Raw genomic sequence first — 16,816 nt, forward strand, 5'->3', positions numbered from 1 at the left:
CATTCTAAACAGGAAGGTCTTTCTGAACTTATTGGGATATGATCAGGGTCTTAACAGATGGACAGAACATATATATGGTGTTCCAAAGTCTACTCAAGTTTAGAAAGGCACTAAGACTTTTATAATACTTTACAGAGAGAGAGAAGAGCATGGCATGCGAAGCAGAGAGAATGATGACCCAAAACAGTGCTAAAGAAAAGTATATTCAGTGATTCAAGGAACACTGAATAAATCATTTGGGCTGCAGCAAAAGTTTTACATAGGAGTTCTACCACTAACTGGCTTAGTACGCCTTACACAAGTCACCTTTCTGAGGTTCCCTAATTTATAAAATATGAGAATATATAGGATTTAAAGGTAGAGGGTACTTTATCATGGGTGGGGAACCTGTTGCCCTCATTCTTAGAAGCTTAGAAGGGTTGTATGACTCCTACACCACCACCTGGGTGAGTGAATTTTCGAGCTGACAGGGACTTCAGGGGCCATGTGTCCCAAGTCCCTCACTTTAGAGACAAAGAAACATCTAAAGAAATGAAATGACTCATCCTAGCAATAAGTAGCAAAGCTTGGACTAAAATACTGGTCATTTGACTCCAAATCTATTATCTCACCCTACAATGTCTGAAGTGCTAACATTCTTCAAGTCCAAGGTTTCACTGAATCAATTAATTCCTTAGTAAAAAACCATTTGTTAATTTCTTACTTGGTGCCAAGTTCTAGGAACTCAAAAACTTGGATAATCTTTCTCCAGGCTAAGGAGACTGGACTGAGGATTTCTGAGGAGAGTCACATGGCAAAAACAATCTTTCAGGAAGATTTTTTTAAATTTTAGACCTGTTTTTCATCAGCATAGGGAATCTATTTGTGTGTAAATCTTCTCCACCAATGCATTTTGATCCCTTGTCTCTAATTTCTGGCCTCAGAGAGTTGTCTGGGTCACCGAGGGGTCAAGTGATTTACCCAGGGTCACTGAACCAGTTTTCGTAATTCTCTCTATCCACCATGGCTGCTGCTCCCATCTAGGAAGCTACTTTCACTCTACTTAAGTAGCAAAGGAAGATATTGAAGGTTCAAAGATCAAGTGAAAAACCATTGCGATAATCAAAAACAAAAAAAAGAAATGAGGGCCCGAAATAGGATGGTAAGACAAAAGGGAAAGAGCAGATTCCAGATGTTGAGGTTAGGGGTTTAGGAGTGCTTGGAACCCCAAAGTACCGACACACTGGATCCTACTCGAATGAATTTGACCGAAGCTTTCTTTCAGCCAAAGGAAAACAAGGTTTATTTAAGATCCGCCATATTGGGTTGACTTTTAAGAAGCCTCGCCATTTATGCTCCTTGTATTTACAAGTAGACCAAATAGAATCTGAGCTAGATTGAATCTGAGCCCCTTCATGGAGGCAAGATGGAGTTTATATACAGAAAGACTGTGGGAGGGATCTAGGGGTGGTCTAGTAGTGTTAGAGGAGGCAGGGTCTTGATGGAACTGAGGTGACTAGAGGTCAGAACCAAGACAGTGGGTTTTTGAAGGGATCAAGGGTGGGAAGCTGCTGGAGGCAATCAAGACGTAACAGAGAATGGAGGACAAGGTTAAGGGTCATGAAAGGCTTATGGTCTCAGGCAAATGCCAGGTCAAGTGGGAAGGAGAGTTCAAGGGGGTTCCCAGAATCTATACCCCATCATAGAGATATTAGGAAGTCAGATTCAACAAGAGTTGGTTGAACTAGGATATGATGAATCATTCATCATATGGCAGGCACTGTGCTAAGAACTTTGCAAATATTATCTCATTTGATCCTCACAACTCTGGGAGGTAGACATGGTTATGATCCTCATTTTAAGATAAGGAAATTGAAGCAAACAGAGATTAAGTATTTGCCCAAGGTCATTTTCTTCTCCAGCTCATTTTACAGATGAGGAAACTGAGACAAACAAGGTTAAGTGACTTGCCCAGGGTCACACAGCTACTAAGTGTCTGAGGTCAGATTTGAATCCAGGTCTTCCTGACTCCAGATCTAAAATTTTATCCATTAGGCCAGCTACCCACCAATGCTGGTTGAAAGAAGAGTGTTAAGAAACACAAGAATGAACTGCAGATTGTCACTGTTGAAGACTGAGAAGACTTCAAATGAATCATTGCTCAGGTATAACAGTAAACACCCCAACATACACAGGGGGCCTGCTACCACAGGTTCTTAGATCTACATTCATAAAAGGAAAGGCAACGTTTGAGGGATTAACAACCACTTTAATCAAGCACATGTATCATTCCTTTAACCAAGCACATGTATCATTCACCTGTTTCAGGGGAGTCAGCACCCCAACTTCAAAGAAAATACAGAGAAATAAAAAATCAACAGACATGGCTTCCTGTGCCTGAATTCAACAGACAGGTCCAACTGTCTGACCATATTTACCAGAGAGGGAAGCACTGACATCTGGGTTTTCAAAGCCAGGGGGCTCCTTTAGCTCCTTGTTTGGCCAAACACTTCCAGTCAGTAAGCCCCAAAGTAAAACCTCACCCTCAGAGTATTTATACACAGAGCCAGACAACATAACTCAGTGCCTCAATAGAAAAAACAAAAGGTACTGGGGACCTTCCTGCGAAACAACTCCCCCAATCAAGCTTCCCTCAATAGGCAGGCCCATCAATGGGTGGGGAAGATCCTCCTTAATCACATGCAAATAGAGGCATTATACTTATTGGTATAAACAAAAGCAATAACAGTAAAAGATCCTAATCTGATTGCCACGACCTTAAGTTCCTTGCTATGCTAAGTATATGATTTGGTGCATCTGTATTTACAAAGCATTATATAAGTACAAGCTGTTATTATTCCCAAGGACAAACAAATGCAAATGCTTAAGCTTTTTAAGAGGTACAACAAGAGTGTTTTTGAAATATATTATGCAATAAGTATGCTTCCCAAAGGCCTGCTAGGTGGCACATTGAGTAGAGTGCCAAACCTGGAGGCAGACTCCTCTTCCTGAGTTCAAATCCAGGCTCAGACACTGACTATCTGGGTGATCCTGGACAAGCCACTTAACCCTGTTTGCCTCAGTTTCCTCATCCATAAAAAGAGCTGGAGAAGGGAATGGCAAACCACTCCAGTATCTCTGCCAAACAAACCTAAATAGGGTCATAAAGAGTGAGACATGACTGAACAACAAAATGTTTTTCAGAAAAATGTTTGGTGCCAGATGACCAGTCCACAGCTGCTACTACTGGTAAGACAACTGTATTTATTGCTGGAGGCTGACAGTGGGGGATCTAGGGTTCATGTGACATCAGTGAGTCACAAAACACATCATGCTTGAGATTACAGTGAAAGAAGATGGATGATGATCATCTCTCAAGCTCCGGAACTGTACTTGTTAAGTAGTAGCTTCAAGCAAGGAAAAATGGCCTGCCTTTCTTCTTACCTTAAATGGAAAACAAGACTTTGTTTACTGAGTTGCATTTTCCTGTTTCATATTTACACAGGAGTACACCAAGATGGTGGCATTCCGATGGCTATCATGCAAGATACATGATGAAAAGGCATTTCATTACTGCTAATCTCCCATGAAAGCCACAAAGTTGAATATAACATTTCAAGCTGAAAATGAAGGCATATTCACCTTTACAGTAATTTGGATCATTAAACCCAGAAAAAACTCAGGAGGAAACAATTAACAGTGCCTAAGTAGATAACGATAGATGTTGCTGGCTGCTCTCCAACTTCATTAAGATGAAAAGAAGTTGAATCAAATGACCAATGATAGAAGTTTTCTCCTGGTAAAGGCTATTGAACATAGCAATCTTCTGTGTGGTAGAAAAAGTATTAGGAATTTGATTTGACATTCTCGTTCCAGCTTCTCATATACTAGGATTGCCCTTGAGGAGGTTATTTAACCTCTCTCAACATCACTTTCTTTATCTGGTAAATGGGATCATTTCTACCCTGTCATAAAGTTATTGAGGAAAACAAATAAATGTGAAAGTATTTTATAAATTAGTCAATTAACAAGAATTTATTATTCTATCTCTCAGGTTAGAGATAGAAGGACAATAATAGAACAGTCCCTGCCCTCAATAAGATTATATTCTATCATAAGACAACATGCACAAATAGAGAATATATAAAAATAGATAGAAGGTAATTTAGAAGAGGGGAGAATTAGGAAAGACTTCATGTAGACAATGCCACTTGGGCTAAGTATTGAAAGAATTTAAGGATTCTAAGAGATTGAGGTGATTTCAAGAGAGCGAGTCTTAGATAGTGTGGTGAATAGAGCACTGGACTTGAGAGCAAGAAGGCATCTTCATGAGTTCAAACCCAGCCTCAGACACTGACTAGCTGTGTGACCCTGGAGCAAGTCACTTAACCTTGTTTGCCTCAGTTTCCTCATCTAGAAAATGAACCAAAGAAAGAAATGGCAAACCATTCCAATATTTTTGCCAAGAAAACTCCAAAATGGGTCATAATAGAGTAGGACATGACTGAAACAACTGAACCACCACCATAACAAAAGAGTCTGAGATGAAGCACCAGAGGTGTGCCAATGCAAAGGTATAGAGATGGGAGATGAAGTCTTGTGTATGAGGAACCATCAAGAGGCCATTGTTACTACTGAAATATAATAATATGTAATAAAGCTGGAAAGGTAAAGTGCTTTCAGGTTTTAAGGAAATCTGAACACCAAACAGAGGAGACCATGTTTAGTCCTAGAAGTACTTGGAGCCACTGGAGTTTATTGAATAGGACAGTAGCAGACAGATCTTCTGAGCTTTAGGAAAAATCACTTTGGCAGTTGTACGATGAGAGATGATGTGTGCAAGGTAGAGGTGGACAAGAGGAGGTAGAGAGGACAAGATTTGACTATTGAATGGCTATGAGAGATGAATGAGTGAAGAGCCACCAAGGCTGAGAATTGGACTTCTGGAAGGATGGTGCATAATGCCTTGCTAAGCATTAAAGACAGGTAAGTGATGATTGTTATTTTCATTACTATTACATAGATCTGGTTGCACTGCCTAAGGGCAAGGAGAAGAACTTGATGGTTTGTGGAGGTACCTTCAAGGCTTAGAAATGTGTGCTTCACTCTAGCACTAACAAATCAAGTCCCAAAGGACTTTACCAGCTCCTGTTGAGCAATGTGGTAGGAAAACATGGGGCCATGTCGTTTTGGTTCCTTGTCAGCCTGATTCTTCTTCAGGACCTCTGCTGTTCAGTTATGTTGAACTTGTCATGACCCCTTTTGGGGTTGTCTTGGCAAAGACATAGAGTTGTTTGCATTTCTTTCTCCAGATCATTTTACAAATGAGGAAACTGAGGCAGACAAGGTTAAGTGAATTGCTCAGGGTCACACAGGTAATGTGTCTGAAGCTGGATTTGAACTCATGAAAATGAGTCTTCCTGATTCAAGGTCCAGCACTCTATCCACTAAGCTGTCCTAAGACGCAGTGAGGCCAGAATTTATTAAGTATTTACTTTGTACAAATACTGTGCTAAGTAAGGGGAGAGTTGGAGGAAACAAAGTTTAGATAAGGCACCATCTGTGCCCTCAAGGAGATTATGGTCTGGTAGAAGGGTAAGATACCAAAAAGGACAGCTGTAAGGTACAGTTTGTGTTAGATACAAAAGAAAAACAGAGTTGCATGAAGTCTGAGGGGTTAGTTACATAGGGGAAGGACAGTGGTTCAGAGAAGGTGGCACCTGAGTTGAGTACGGAAGGATAAATAGGACAAGCAAATAGGGGGAGGGCATTTCAGGGATAAGGAATAGCCAAATGTGTAGTTTGAATAGGATATCTCTTGTGTGGTACCATTTCAGAGGGTGTCCTCTTCCCCCCAAGCGAAAAACTTCACTCCCAAGACCCACTGATGCAATGAACATTTTTTTAGAAGTCTCAGCTTAAGGTTTTGGCCCATATTAAAATCCATACACTTGTGGGAAGGCACGTATATTAAACTATCAAAGCCTTCCCTCCTTCCCCTCCTTCCACCTTCCCCTTTCTCCCCTTAGGAGTAATCTCTCTCCTCTTTATTCCCAGAGCTTTTCCTATGTGAGACTTGAACTCAGTTTTTCCTAGCTCTGAGGCCTCTTTGGAGTTCTAAGGACACAACTCTTTTGCATTTTTCAATTTGAGAAAAAAGAATGTATTTAGTGGCTCCTGTGTGCCTGGTGGCATGCTAGGCTAGGTGCTGGGGCACACAAACAGTAGCTGAGCTCAACCAGTTTGCATCCTATTGAAAGGCAGGAAGGAGAGATGAACATGTACACAGATAATTAAGAAATAATTAAACATCACATATCTTCAAAGCAAAACAGGGCTAATAGCTTGGGAAGGAAGTGGGTGGGGGTGGGAGGGAATCAAGGAAGGGACTTTTGAACTTAGTGTGAAGGAAGCTGGGAATTCCATGATGCAGAGGTGAGGAGGGTGTTCAGGCCAGACATGGGGGGCTTCTTTTGTGTGAGTGAAAGATAAACATTAACAGGAGACTCCCAGGGGAAGAAACTTCCACTATCAGTTCACAGTCTGCACACCTTCTCTACAATTTGTAGTCTCAGAGAGTAGTCTAGAGCATTGAAAGGTTAAGGGACTTGGCAAGTGTCACGTGACTAATATGTGTCAGAGGCAGAATCTGAACCCAGGTCTTCCTGGCTCCAAAACCAATTCTCTATCCATGATATGATACTACCATGTATCAATAAAGGAACTAAGAGCCAATTTTGATAGGGAAAATGTATGTGCATGTGGGGGTGGGGAGATAAAAGCTCTGAGGATCTAAATAACAAGGAAAAGTTCCCTCCTCTGTCAGTCTTCCCTTATATCTCCATCCCCTCAGATAAAAGTAATATGCTCCAAATTGTCATCGTACTGTCCCTCCACACTTGCTCATTTTACTTTGTACTATCCGTAGATAGTTCAGTTAGGTGACTGTAGCTTGGCAGCAAGCCTGGTGTCAGGAAGACCTGAGTTCAAATCCAGCGTGTAAGTCAGTTAATAAGTGCCTGAACCCGAATTTGAACTCAGAAAGATGTGTCTTGCTGACTCAAGGTCCAGCACTCTATCCACTACATGGTGCAGCTGCCTAGATATGCGCATAGATAGCCTCAGTAGCAATTTGTTAAATAAATGGATGAATGAATTTTTCCCGAATTTTTCCTAGGAGGAACCCTGATCGGTGCACAGGGATTTCCTTTAGGAATGGTGAGGGTATTTGGCACTTTAATTTACCCACAGCTTTGTCTGAATAACATAATAAGTTTAAGGGAAACTGACTTGACTTGGTATGGAGACCCAATCACCCTGGTCAGTTCTCTCTCTGTTTTATGGGTTAATATTCTGAGGATTTCCACATGGGGAAAGGAAGTTCATCCACTGCATCTTGGGCCGTCTCTGGTTGTCTTAACCTTTGGGATGTCACTGGTTCTCATGGAGAATGAAGGACCAACCAGAATAAAAACAAAGGATTCCTGTGAGATCTCTACACAGAGAGGACTTCCAGAGCAGGTAATGTGACTGAAACTTTGTCACACTTGTTTCTCACTACTATTATGGTCTAAGTCTAAGCTTACTAATCCTATCAGTGCTGTGTAATATTTGTGGAAAGAAGTGAGCCAAGTTCTTAGGAGAAGGTTTTGTATTAACTGTCTTTATCATCTTTTCTGAGAGTAGTAGTAACTGCCCTTTGGGGACACATTCTGCCTGTTCAGAGATTGGAAAATGTTGCTTTTATTATTATGTTTTCCTTCCTTCCTTCCTTCCTTCCTTCCTTCCTTCCTTCCTTCCTTCCTTCCTTCCTTCCTTCCTTCCTTCTTTCCTTCCTTCTCCTCCTGCTCCTTCTTCCATAGCTGTGAGAAACAGGCTTTAAAAAAGCCCATTGTGACCTTGGGCAAGTCACTTAACCCCAATTGCCTTGCCTTTCCCCCTCCAAAAATAAAATGGAGCTACTTGCCCACATCTTTAAACCTAAATCATTCTAAGTTTCATTGAATGTCCAATAACAGGCCCATCCCAAGCCTCTGTCCCATCATTTAGATTTTGATGACTTAGAATGAGTGTAAATAGCAATTGTTTTCTGTTCAAGCCAGACCCTGAAGGTCTTCTCCTTCTAAACTGATATCTTTGGGATGGTAAATTGGACTATTTTTTGTCTCAATTTTTACCTAGCCCTTAGTCATGTGGCCTCAAACAACCCAAGACCTGGGACAGACCTTAATTTAGAAAGGCCAAGGTCACCCACTGCATCCCGGACCACATCAGTTATCTTGACCTTTGTCTTGCCAACTCACTTAGATGACTCAGGAGGAGAGAGTGAGGCTGACAACTTTGGACAGCTCTGCCTCACTCAAATTCAATACCCATGCAAGATGTGAAGTCATTGGTCCTCTTCAAGAATGAAGGACAAGCAGCAACCTGGGAAAACACAGAATTCATCAACAAACCACAATGAAAGGCACAAAAGAAATAGTCATCAATTGTAATAATCATACAAATCCATTTCAACATAAATTCCTAAAATACTCATTATTTTAATAGGATCATGAGGCTAAAAGGACATCTAATCGATCCCCCTGCCTTCACTTAAACCATTCTAGTGTAATAAATTATTTCAGATAGAGATTGGATCTTATTATCGTTGCTGTTATCATTACGTTAGTAGTAGTAGGAGAGCACAACGAGGAATTCTGGGTCTAGATGAGGACTGAAGGGGAGGGGAATGCATTGAGCCTAGAAAGAGACCGTGAGACCAGCAGTGAAAAGGTTGCAGAGATGAGGAGGAAGTTATACAAGGCAAAGGAAAGTCTGGAGAACTGACCTAAGCAGTATTCCATTTAACTTTGCCGCACCATGAATGTCTTTCCTGTGGGCTATTTATGGTTATGGACAGTTATGGCCAGGGGAGTATGGCCTGTGCCTCCTGCAACTCAAATAATGACAACTGCCCCTCTCTCATAGTCCCAGCCTCTTGGCTGTGGAGGTATGGCATCTCCCTTGATGGTTTCTGGAACATGTGGCAGATGTGGTGGCCATTTACCACAGGAAACTCTCAGGTTGACCTGCCTGATGACTTGGCGAGGGAAAGGAACTTGGGTGAATTGATGTAGACAGAGGGACTTGGAGATTCCATGACATCTGGGAAGATGTACCCAGTATGTACCCAAGATTTCGGGATCCATGGCTATCCCTCCCTGTATTACATTATTCTTTGACTCTCTCTTTTCTGGGTGGCCCCCTTTTGGTTTAGGCAGATTGTTAATACTGGGGTAGTTCAATCTTCTTTGAAGGAAAGCATTCATTTGTATGGAGAAGTTCTGGCGTATTTTTTTTTGGAGGCAATTGGGGTTAAGTGACCTGCCCAGGGTCACACAGCTGGTGAGAGCATCTCAGGTCAGAGATCCTGGGCAAATCACTTAGGCCTATTTGCTTCAGTTTCCTCGTCTATAAAATGAGCTAGAGAAGGAAATGGCAAACCATTCCAATATCTCTGCCAAGAAAACTCCAAATGGGGTCCTGAAGAGTTGGAAACAACTGAAAAAAAACTGAACAATGAGGAAATTTCACATTTGTTTCTGGCCCAGTGCTTATTATCTGCCAGTTCCTTTCTCCAGATATTTAAAATGTGTCACATCTTCCATGAACCCTGAATCTTGGACATGAACATGTTTTTTTTGAGCTCAGCCTGCACTGACTGCTTCCTTCTTTGAATTCATGGTGCCTTAGTTGTGCTTCTCTTGTTTTGGCTCTGAAATATGATTTCATCAATGTGGTGAACTCATAGTGTAGAAACTCTCTCCACCAGTGTAGACCAGCAACTCATTTGTCACTTAGAGTCTTAGAGAATTGCAAGAGGCATTGAGATGACAAATGTCTTGCTCATGTTCACACAACCAGTATGGGGAAGGTAGAACTTGAACCCAGATTTTCCAGAGTTCTAGGTTGGCTTTCTTATTCATTAGGATGCGTTGCTTTCACATATTTCTCCTATCTATATTTGCATTTGTATTTATTTGTATAGATGTTTCATCTTCTCTACTAGATTAAAAGCTCCTTGAGAGCAGGGACTTTGCTTTTCTGATTTGTTTTGGTACCTTGTTCAACTGCCTAGTCATGCATTGCACAGAGGAGGTGATCAATAAATGTTTTTTTGAATCATAATAATTAAACCTGACTGAAGTAGTAATGCAGTTTGGAATTACTGGGAACCTCTAAATGTCAGGGTACTGAGTGGAGCTGCCTGGAATGAATTCATGCACTCAAACCCAAGTGAAGCTACAAATAGATAAGGATGGTGGTTATATACAAAAGGGACAATGAAAGGATCTGAGTGGGATTAGGAAGTGGTAAGCAGTCTGGGGTGGGGATGCAACAGTGAAGGGAATATCAAGTAGGCTGAAAAGGTGATCTAGGTGGGATTAAGGAGAGGTCTGTGTATATGCAAGTAGTCTGGGTAGGCCAAATGAGACAATACAATGAAAGGAATATCAAGAAAGCTAATTAGATCATCTAGGTGGGTTGGGATGGGCCAGGTATCTTGGGAGGAGGCCATTGATCTGGACTGCTAAAATATATGGGAAAATTCAGAGACTTGGTTGCTTCCAAAGTCATGGTCTTTTCCTTTTAGGGGTCCAGGTCCCATCACCCCATCAGTAGCAATCCTAAAAAATATAGTTTCACCTTTATTTGGAGATAGGGCTTCTTGGGCTATATATGTAAATAATATGTGAATTTTGGTCCTCAAAATAACCAGGTTAGGGAGACATCTGTCAGTTTTTTGTGTTAAGTGACTTGCCAGGGTCTGAGGCCAAATTTGAACTCATGAAGATCAATGTGTGTAACTCCAAGCATGGCACTCTGTGCACTATTACCCCTCCACCCCCCCAGCAGCCTAATTGCTATAACTATTAGTAATTAGTTCAGCTACAATACCTCTTTCTTTGAAATATTATTGAAGTTCCTTTACAAGTCATTTAACCTCTATCTGCCTCAATTCCCTCAACTGTAAAATATTAATACCACCAACTTCACGAGGTTATGAGTATCTTTTGTAAAGCACTTAGCACAATATCTGCCACATAGCAGGCATTTAATAAATGTTTATTTCCTTTCCTTGCCCTCAGTGGTTCCAGTAACTGTTGTATATATTTTTTTCTGGATCCTATGTGTCATCATAACCTTTTGGATCCCAGCTCCATGGACTCATTATCTGGAAGTCCTGGCTTTGACCAATAGGAATATTGGAGTAGCAATGAGCTTTGATTCACCAGTTACTCAAGGACAAATGCCTGAGGTTTTTCTTGCTTGGAAAGAGAAGAGATCTCAATCTGGAAGAAATTGAGAGAGCTGTGAACAATGAATGACAAATGAATAGGCATCCAGGGCTCAGGAAAATTGGAGATGGAAGCAGGACCTGGGCAGCTAAATGTCTACATACATTAATACCATTTTAGAAAGGTATATTTTATTGGTATCTTTTGTTTTATATTACTTACATTTCCCAGTGTATCTCTCTCTCCCAATTTCCCCTCCCAGAGAACCAGACCTTACAAGAAAGAATGAAAAAGGTGGAGAGGGAGAAGCCGTTCAACAAAACTAACCAATATATTTAAAAAACCTAGCATTGTATTCAAGAAATCTGGAAAAGTTACCTTCCCCTTTCTCTTTTTTGGAATAAAGTTTGTCATTATAATTTCACTGCATTTAGTATCGATTGTTTTGTAATTTCCATCTACACTCTTGTAGTCATTTTCTATATTATTTTCCTGGTTCTTTGGAGTTCAAGTTGCGTTAGTTTGTATAAATCTTCCTGTTCCTCTTTATTCATCATAGTCTTATAGCACGAAAATATTTTATTACATTCATATACCACAATTTCTTCAATCATTTCCCAAACAATTGGCATCTGTATTGTATCCGGTAAGCTCCTTGAGGACAGGAATTCTTTTCATCTCTTTTTGCATCCCCAGCACTTAGCACTGTAGTGGGCACGTCTAGCCAGTAAAATGCAAGTTAACTGGGCATCTTCTTCTGGGCACATAGGTTCTTAATGCTGGTTGATTGATTCTTTGCTAGTACAGAAAGTGTTACTGTACGTTGTAGGGTGTATATATGAAGCTTTTCTTTTTGTCATTGACTTTTAAAGGTATATGCCTGCAACAGAATTTCTGAGTATATAAAAGTATAAACATTTTAATGTAGATATAGCTTTGTAATTAAAAAATAATAATTAAAAATAATCTCACATATACTAATGGGATTAGCTAGGTGGCACACTGGACTTCCATTCTGGAAGACTCATCTTCCTGAATTCAAATCTTGCCTCAGACGCTTCCTAGCTGTGTGACCTTGGGCAAGTCGCCTAACCCTGTTTGCCTCAAGTTTCCTCAGCTGTAAAATGAGCTGGAGAAGGAAATGGTAAACCACTTCAATATTTGCCAAGAAAATCCCAAATGGGGCCAGGAAAAGTAGGACGCAATTGAAACACCAATATGAATATGAGCCTCAAAATAGCCATATTAGATGGGTCATAAAGTGAATAACCCCAGTAGTTTGAGAAATAGAGAGTCCCTTCCCACTTCTAGGCACTATGATAGCTGCTAGCTAGCAAGCATGTATGGAGTGCGTACTATGTATAGGGTACTGTGTTAAAAGCTATAGATAGAAAGATTTTTAAAAGCATAATAATGACCACTTTGAAAAATGACAATTTGGCCAGAGGGACTGTTTTTAAATTAAATTTTTAATAATGATGGCTAGCATTTAGATAATGCAATAAGTCTTGCTAAACACTGCAAATATCTCATTTTTTCCTCACAATGACCCTTGAAGGTAAGTGCTATTAGTATCCCCATTTTACAGATAAGAAAACTGAGTTTATAGAAGCTAAGTGATTTGCCTAGAATCATACAGCTAGTAAGTGTCAGATTTGAACTTGGGCTTTCCTGACTCCAGATCTCATGCTGTGATCACTACATGGCTTAGTTGTTTCAAAATCAAGCAACAAGGATTCTCCTTGAAAGATGAATAAAATCCAAGACATGTTAAATCTGTTTTATGAGTGACTAAACCATCCAGTAAATAGCTCAGTAGGCCCCTGAGATGAGAGCAAAGAGAAAACATTAGGAAACTTCTTTTCCATATCTCACAGCCAATTTTTGTTTTTCAACCGGAAAATTTCCTAAATGCCACTTTAAAAAAAACTGAGGATATACAAACACAAATTAGCTTGATTTTCTATGGTTTTAAATCCACTGACATTCCCTTCCCTGCCAGACACAGGCTGTGACATATTGGCATCATGGGATTGTATATAAGTGATTGGAGCAATTTCCTTTCTTTTTCCCGACATCACTATTTGTGGAGACACAGTCAACTTTCCAGTTTGTAGAAATATTTCAAATCACGTCAGTCTTTTAATCCCAGCATTTCACAGAGAGTAATCCAGTCATTTGAAGGAATCATTCAAAATAAATATCATCTCCTGACAAAAAAAAACAAAACACAAACAACAACCAGTTAGATGGTGTTGCTTCATTTTCCTCCTATTTCCTTTCCTCACTTCTCCTTCCTGGAGAGGCAATGTGACCTATGAGTAATACACTGGACTTGGCATCAGATCCAAATTGAAATCCTACTGTGGGCTCCTGTCAGCTTTGTGAACTGGGTGAAATCATTTGATCTCTCAAAGTTTCAGTATACCGTTATGTAAATAAGAATTATTACTATCCCTTAGAAGGTTTGAAAACAAATTCAATTTTTAAGAATCCTTATTTTCACAGAATGATGAATTTCATCATTGAGGGCAACCTTAGAGGTCACATGGTTCAACACTTACCTGAATCAGAAATCCTTTCCAAATTATCTTGACAAGTGGTCATCCAGGCCCTGCTTGAAGACTTCCAATGATGGGCAATTCAGTACTACAGACTGTATTCACCTCATTGAGACTTGCTCTTGAGGGAAATGATTATTAATAACCAATGATTTGGGGCAATCCATAGTTCTCCCCTTCCTCTAAAGTCCTGATTTTTGTAAGTTCAGTCTCTTGAAGGACACTGATGAGGATGAGAGTAGACTAATTTTCTTCTTCAAGACCCTACCCTGGTGGAGTAGCCATTGTGTTCTGCTCACACTTGGGTAGGGCATAAATTCTTTGAATAGATTGCCCCAGGCTAGGGATGGTCTGGATATAGAGATAGTTTCTCTATCCAAGGGCACATGATGTCATTCTCAGCTCCTCATTGTAATATTCCTTCTTAATCAATTGGAGTTTTTTTCCACTCTTCTTCTAAAAGAACATATAAGTCCTGAGCCCATCACCATGATTGTTTTTGGTCTAAGAAAGACAACCAAATAACCATCCTTTTCTTAATAATGTTCTGGCCTTATTAATAAAATGATTAGATTATTCGCATTCATCAAAAGTGCCACCCCCAAGGCAAAATGACTACAAGAAGAATTAATGTTAACAAATTAGAGCTCTTCTCTGACCATGAAGAGTTTGTTGCTAACTTGGAGGGAAAGTTGAGCCAATACATAGTTGGCAACAATGGAGCAGAAAAGGACTAGACAGTTTTCAGAGACTTGGTGTACAGTACTGCATTTGCTCAACTAGGTCAGAACACCAAGACTGGTTTGATGAAAATGATGGGGAAATTCAGAAGCTGCTAAATGAAAAACAGGAACTCCACAGGATTTTCCAGCAGGATAGTTCATCCACCTCTAAGAAGACAGCATTTAATTCCGTCAAAAGCAAAGTACAAGCAAAGTTTAGAGAGATGCAGGATTCCTGACTCAGTAAGAAGGCAGATGAAATTCAGTTTTATGCTGATAGTAACAATCCAAAGCACTTTTATGATTCCCTGAAAGCTATTTATGGACCAAAAACCTATGGTACATCACAGCTACTCAGTGCTCAATGAGCCACATTGATTAGTGATAAGGACATGATCCTAGAGAGATGGACTGAATGCTTCCATAGTGTTCTCCACAGACCATCATCAATCAATGCTGAGGCCATTGACCATTTACCTCAGGTTGAAGTCAATCCCTTCTTAGCTGAACCTTCAACTGAAGAAGAGGTTTTGAGGGCCATTAGGCTCCTTTCATGTGGCAAAGCACCTGGTGCTGATTCTATTCCAGCTGAGATCTACAAGGTAGGGGGACCATTGCTCATACAAAAGCTGACAGAAATTTTCCAGGTTATATGGCAAAAGGAGGTTATTCCCTAGGAGTTCAGGTATGCCTTCATTGTCCATCTGTATAAAGAAAAAGGGAATAGATTGTCTTGCAACAATCATGGGGGGTGGGGGGAGGGGGGTCTCTCTCTTAGTCATTGCTGGCAAAATTCTTGCTAAAGTCCTCCCTAATAGGCTGATCCTTCACCTGGAAGTTGGTCGTATACCTGAGAGGCACTGTGGTTTCAGAAAGGGTCGAGGAACAGTTAATATGGTGTTTGCTGCCCAACAACTCCAGGAGAAATGCCAGGAGCAGAATAGAGGTCTGTACACATGTTTGTAGATCTGACCAAGGCCTTTGATACTGTTAGTCATTAGAGTATATGGAAAATTATGTCAAAATTTGGTCGCCCAGAGAGTTCATCAGCATTGTACATCAATTTCATGATGGCATGTTTGCCCAGGTTCTGGATAGTGGACAATGCTCTCGTGCCTTCCCAGTCACCAATGGAGTGAAACAGGGCTGTGTGCTTGCGCCCATGCTTTTTAGCATAATGTTTTCAGCCATGTTGTCAAACGCTTTCAATTAGGATGAATGTGGCATCAAGGTCAACTACCATACTGATGGTAAATTCTTCAATGTGAAAAGGCTGCAAGCCAAGACCAAAGTGAAGGGAGTGTTGGTGCATGATTTTCTGTTTGCAGATGATTATGCACTCAATGCAGCCTCTGAAGCTGAGATGCAACAAAGTATGGATCAATTCTCTGTTGCCTGTGCTAATTTTGGCCTAATAATTAACACTGAGAAAACACAGGTGCTCCATCAGCCACCACCATACCATTCATATGTGGAACCATCAGTTATAATAAATGGAGTAGTTCTGAATGCTGTGGCTAAGTTCACTTACCTTGGTAGTATACTTTCTATGGATGTACACATTGATAGTAAGGTTGATGCATGCATTGCCAGAGCTGACTCAGTGTTTGGGAGGCTCTAAAGAAAAGTTTGGGAGATAAGAGGCATTAAACTGACTACCAAACTGAACGCCAACAGAGCCGCTGTGTTGATCTCATTGTTGTATTCTTGTGAAACATGAACAGTCTACCAGTGCCATGCCAGGAAACTGAATCGCTTCCATTTGAACTGTCTTAGGAAGATTCTGAGGATCACCTGACAGGATAAGGTACCAGACACTGATGTCCTTGATGGAGCTGAACTACCAAGTATTCAAACTATGCTTCAGAGAGTGCAACTCCAATGGGCTGGCCACATTTTTCGAATGCAAAATGTATGCTTGCCAAAAAGACTATTTTATGGAGAACTCACATGGGGCAGGTGATCACATGATGGTCAGAAGAAGCAATACAAGGGCACTCTCAACATCTCTCTCAAGATACTTTGGATTTGATTGTGTGACATGGGAGACACTGGCACAGGATCGCTCAGCATAGCGTACCCACTTAAGAAAAGGTGTTGTGCTCTTTGAGCAAAGCAGAATTGACCCAGCACAAAGTAAATGCAAGATGTGCAAATATGGGGTATCCACTCCAAATATTCATGTGGAATATCTGTGCCCAATCTATGGTAGAGCATTCTGAGTTCATATTGGTCTGATCAGCCACAGTTGGACACACTGAAACTTCACTTT

Source organism: Notamacropus eugenii, chromosome 1 (assembly GCF_028372415.1).
Source record: "Notamacropus eugenii isolate mMacEug1 chromosome 1, mMacEug1.pri_v2, whole genome shotgun sequence".
Classification (NCBI taxonomy): domain Eukaryota; kingdom Metazoa; phylum Chordata; class Mammalia; order Diprotodontia; family Macropodidae; genus Notamacropus; species Notamacropus eugenii.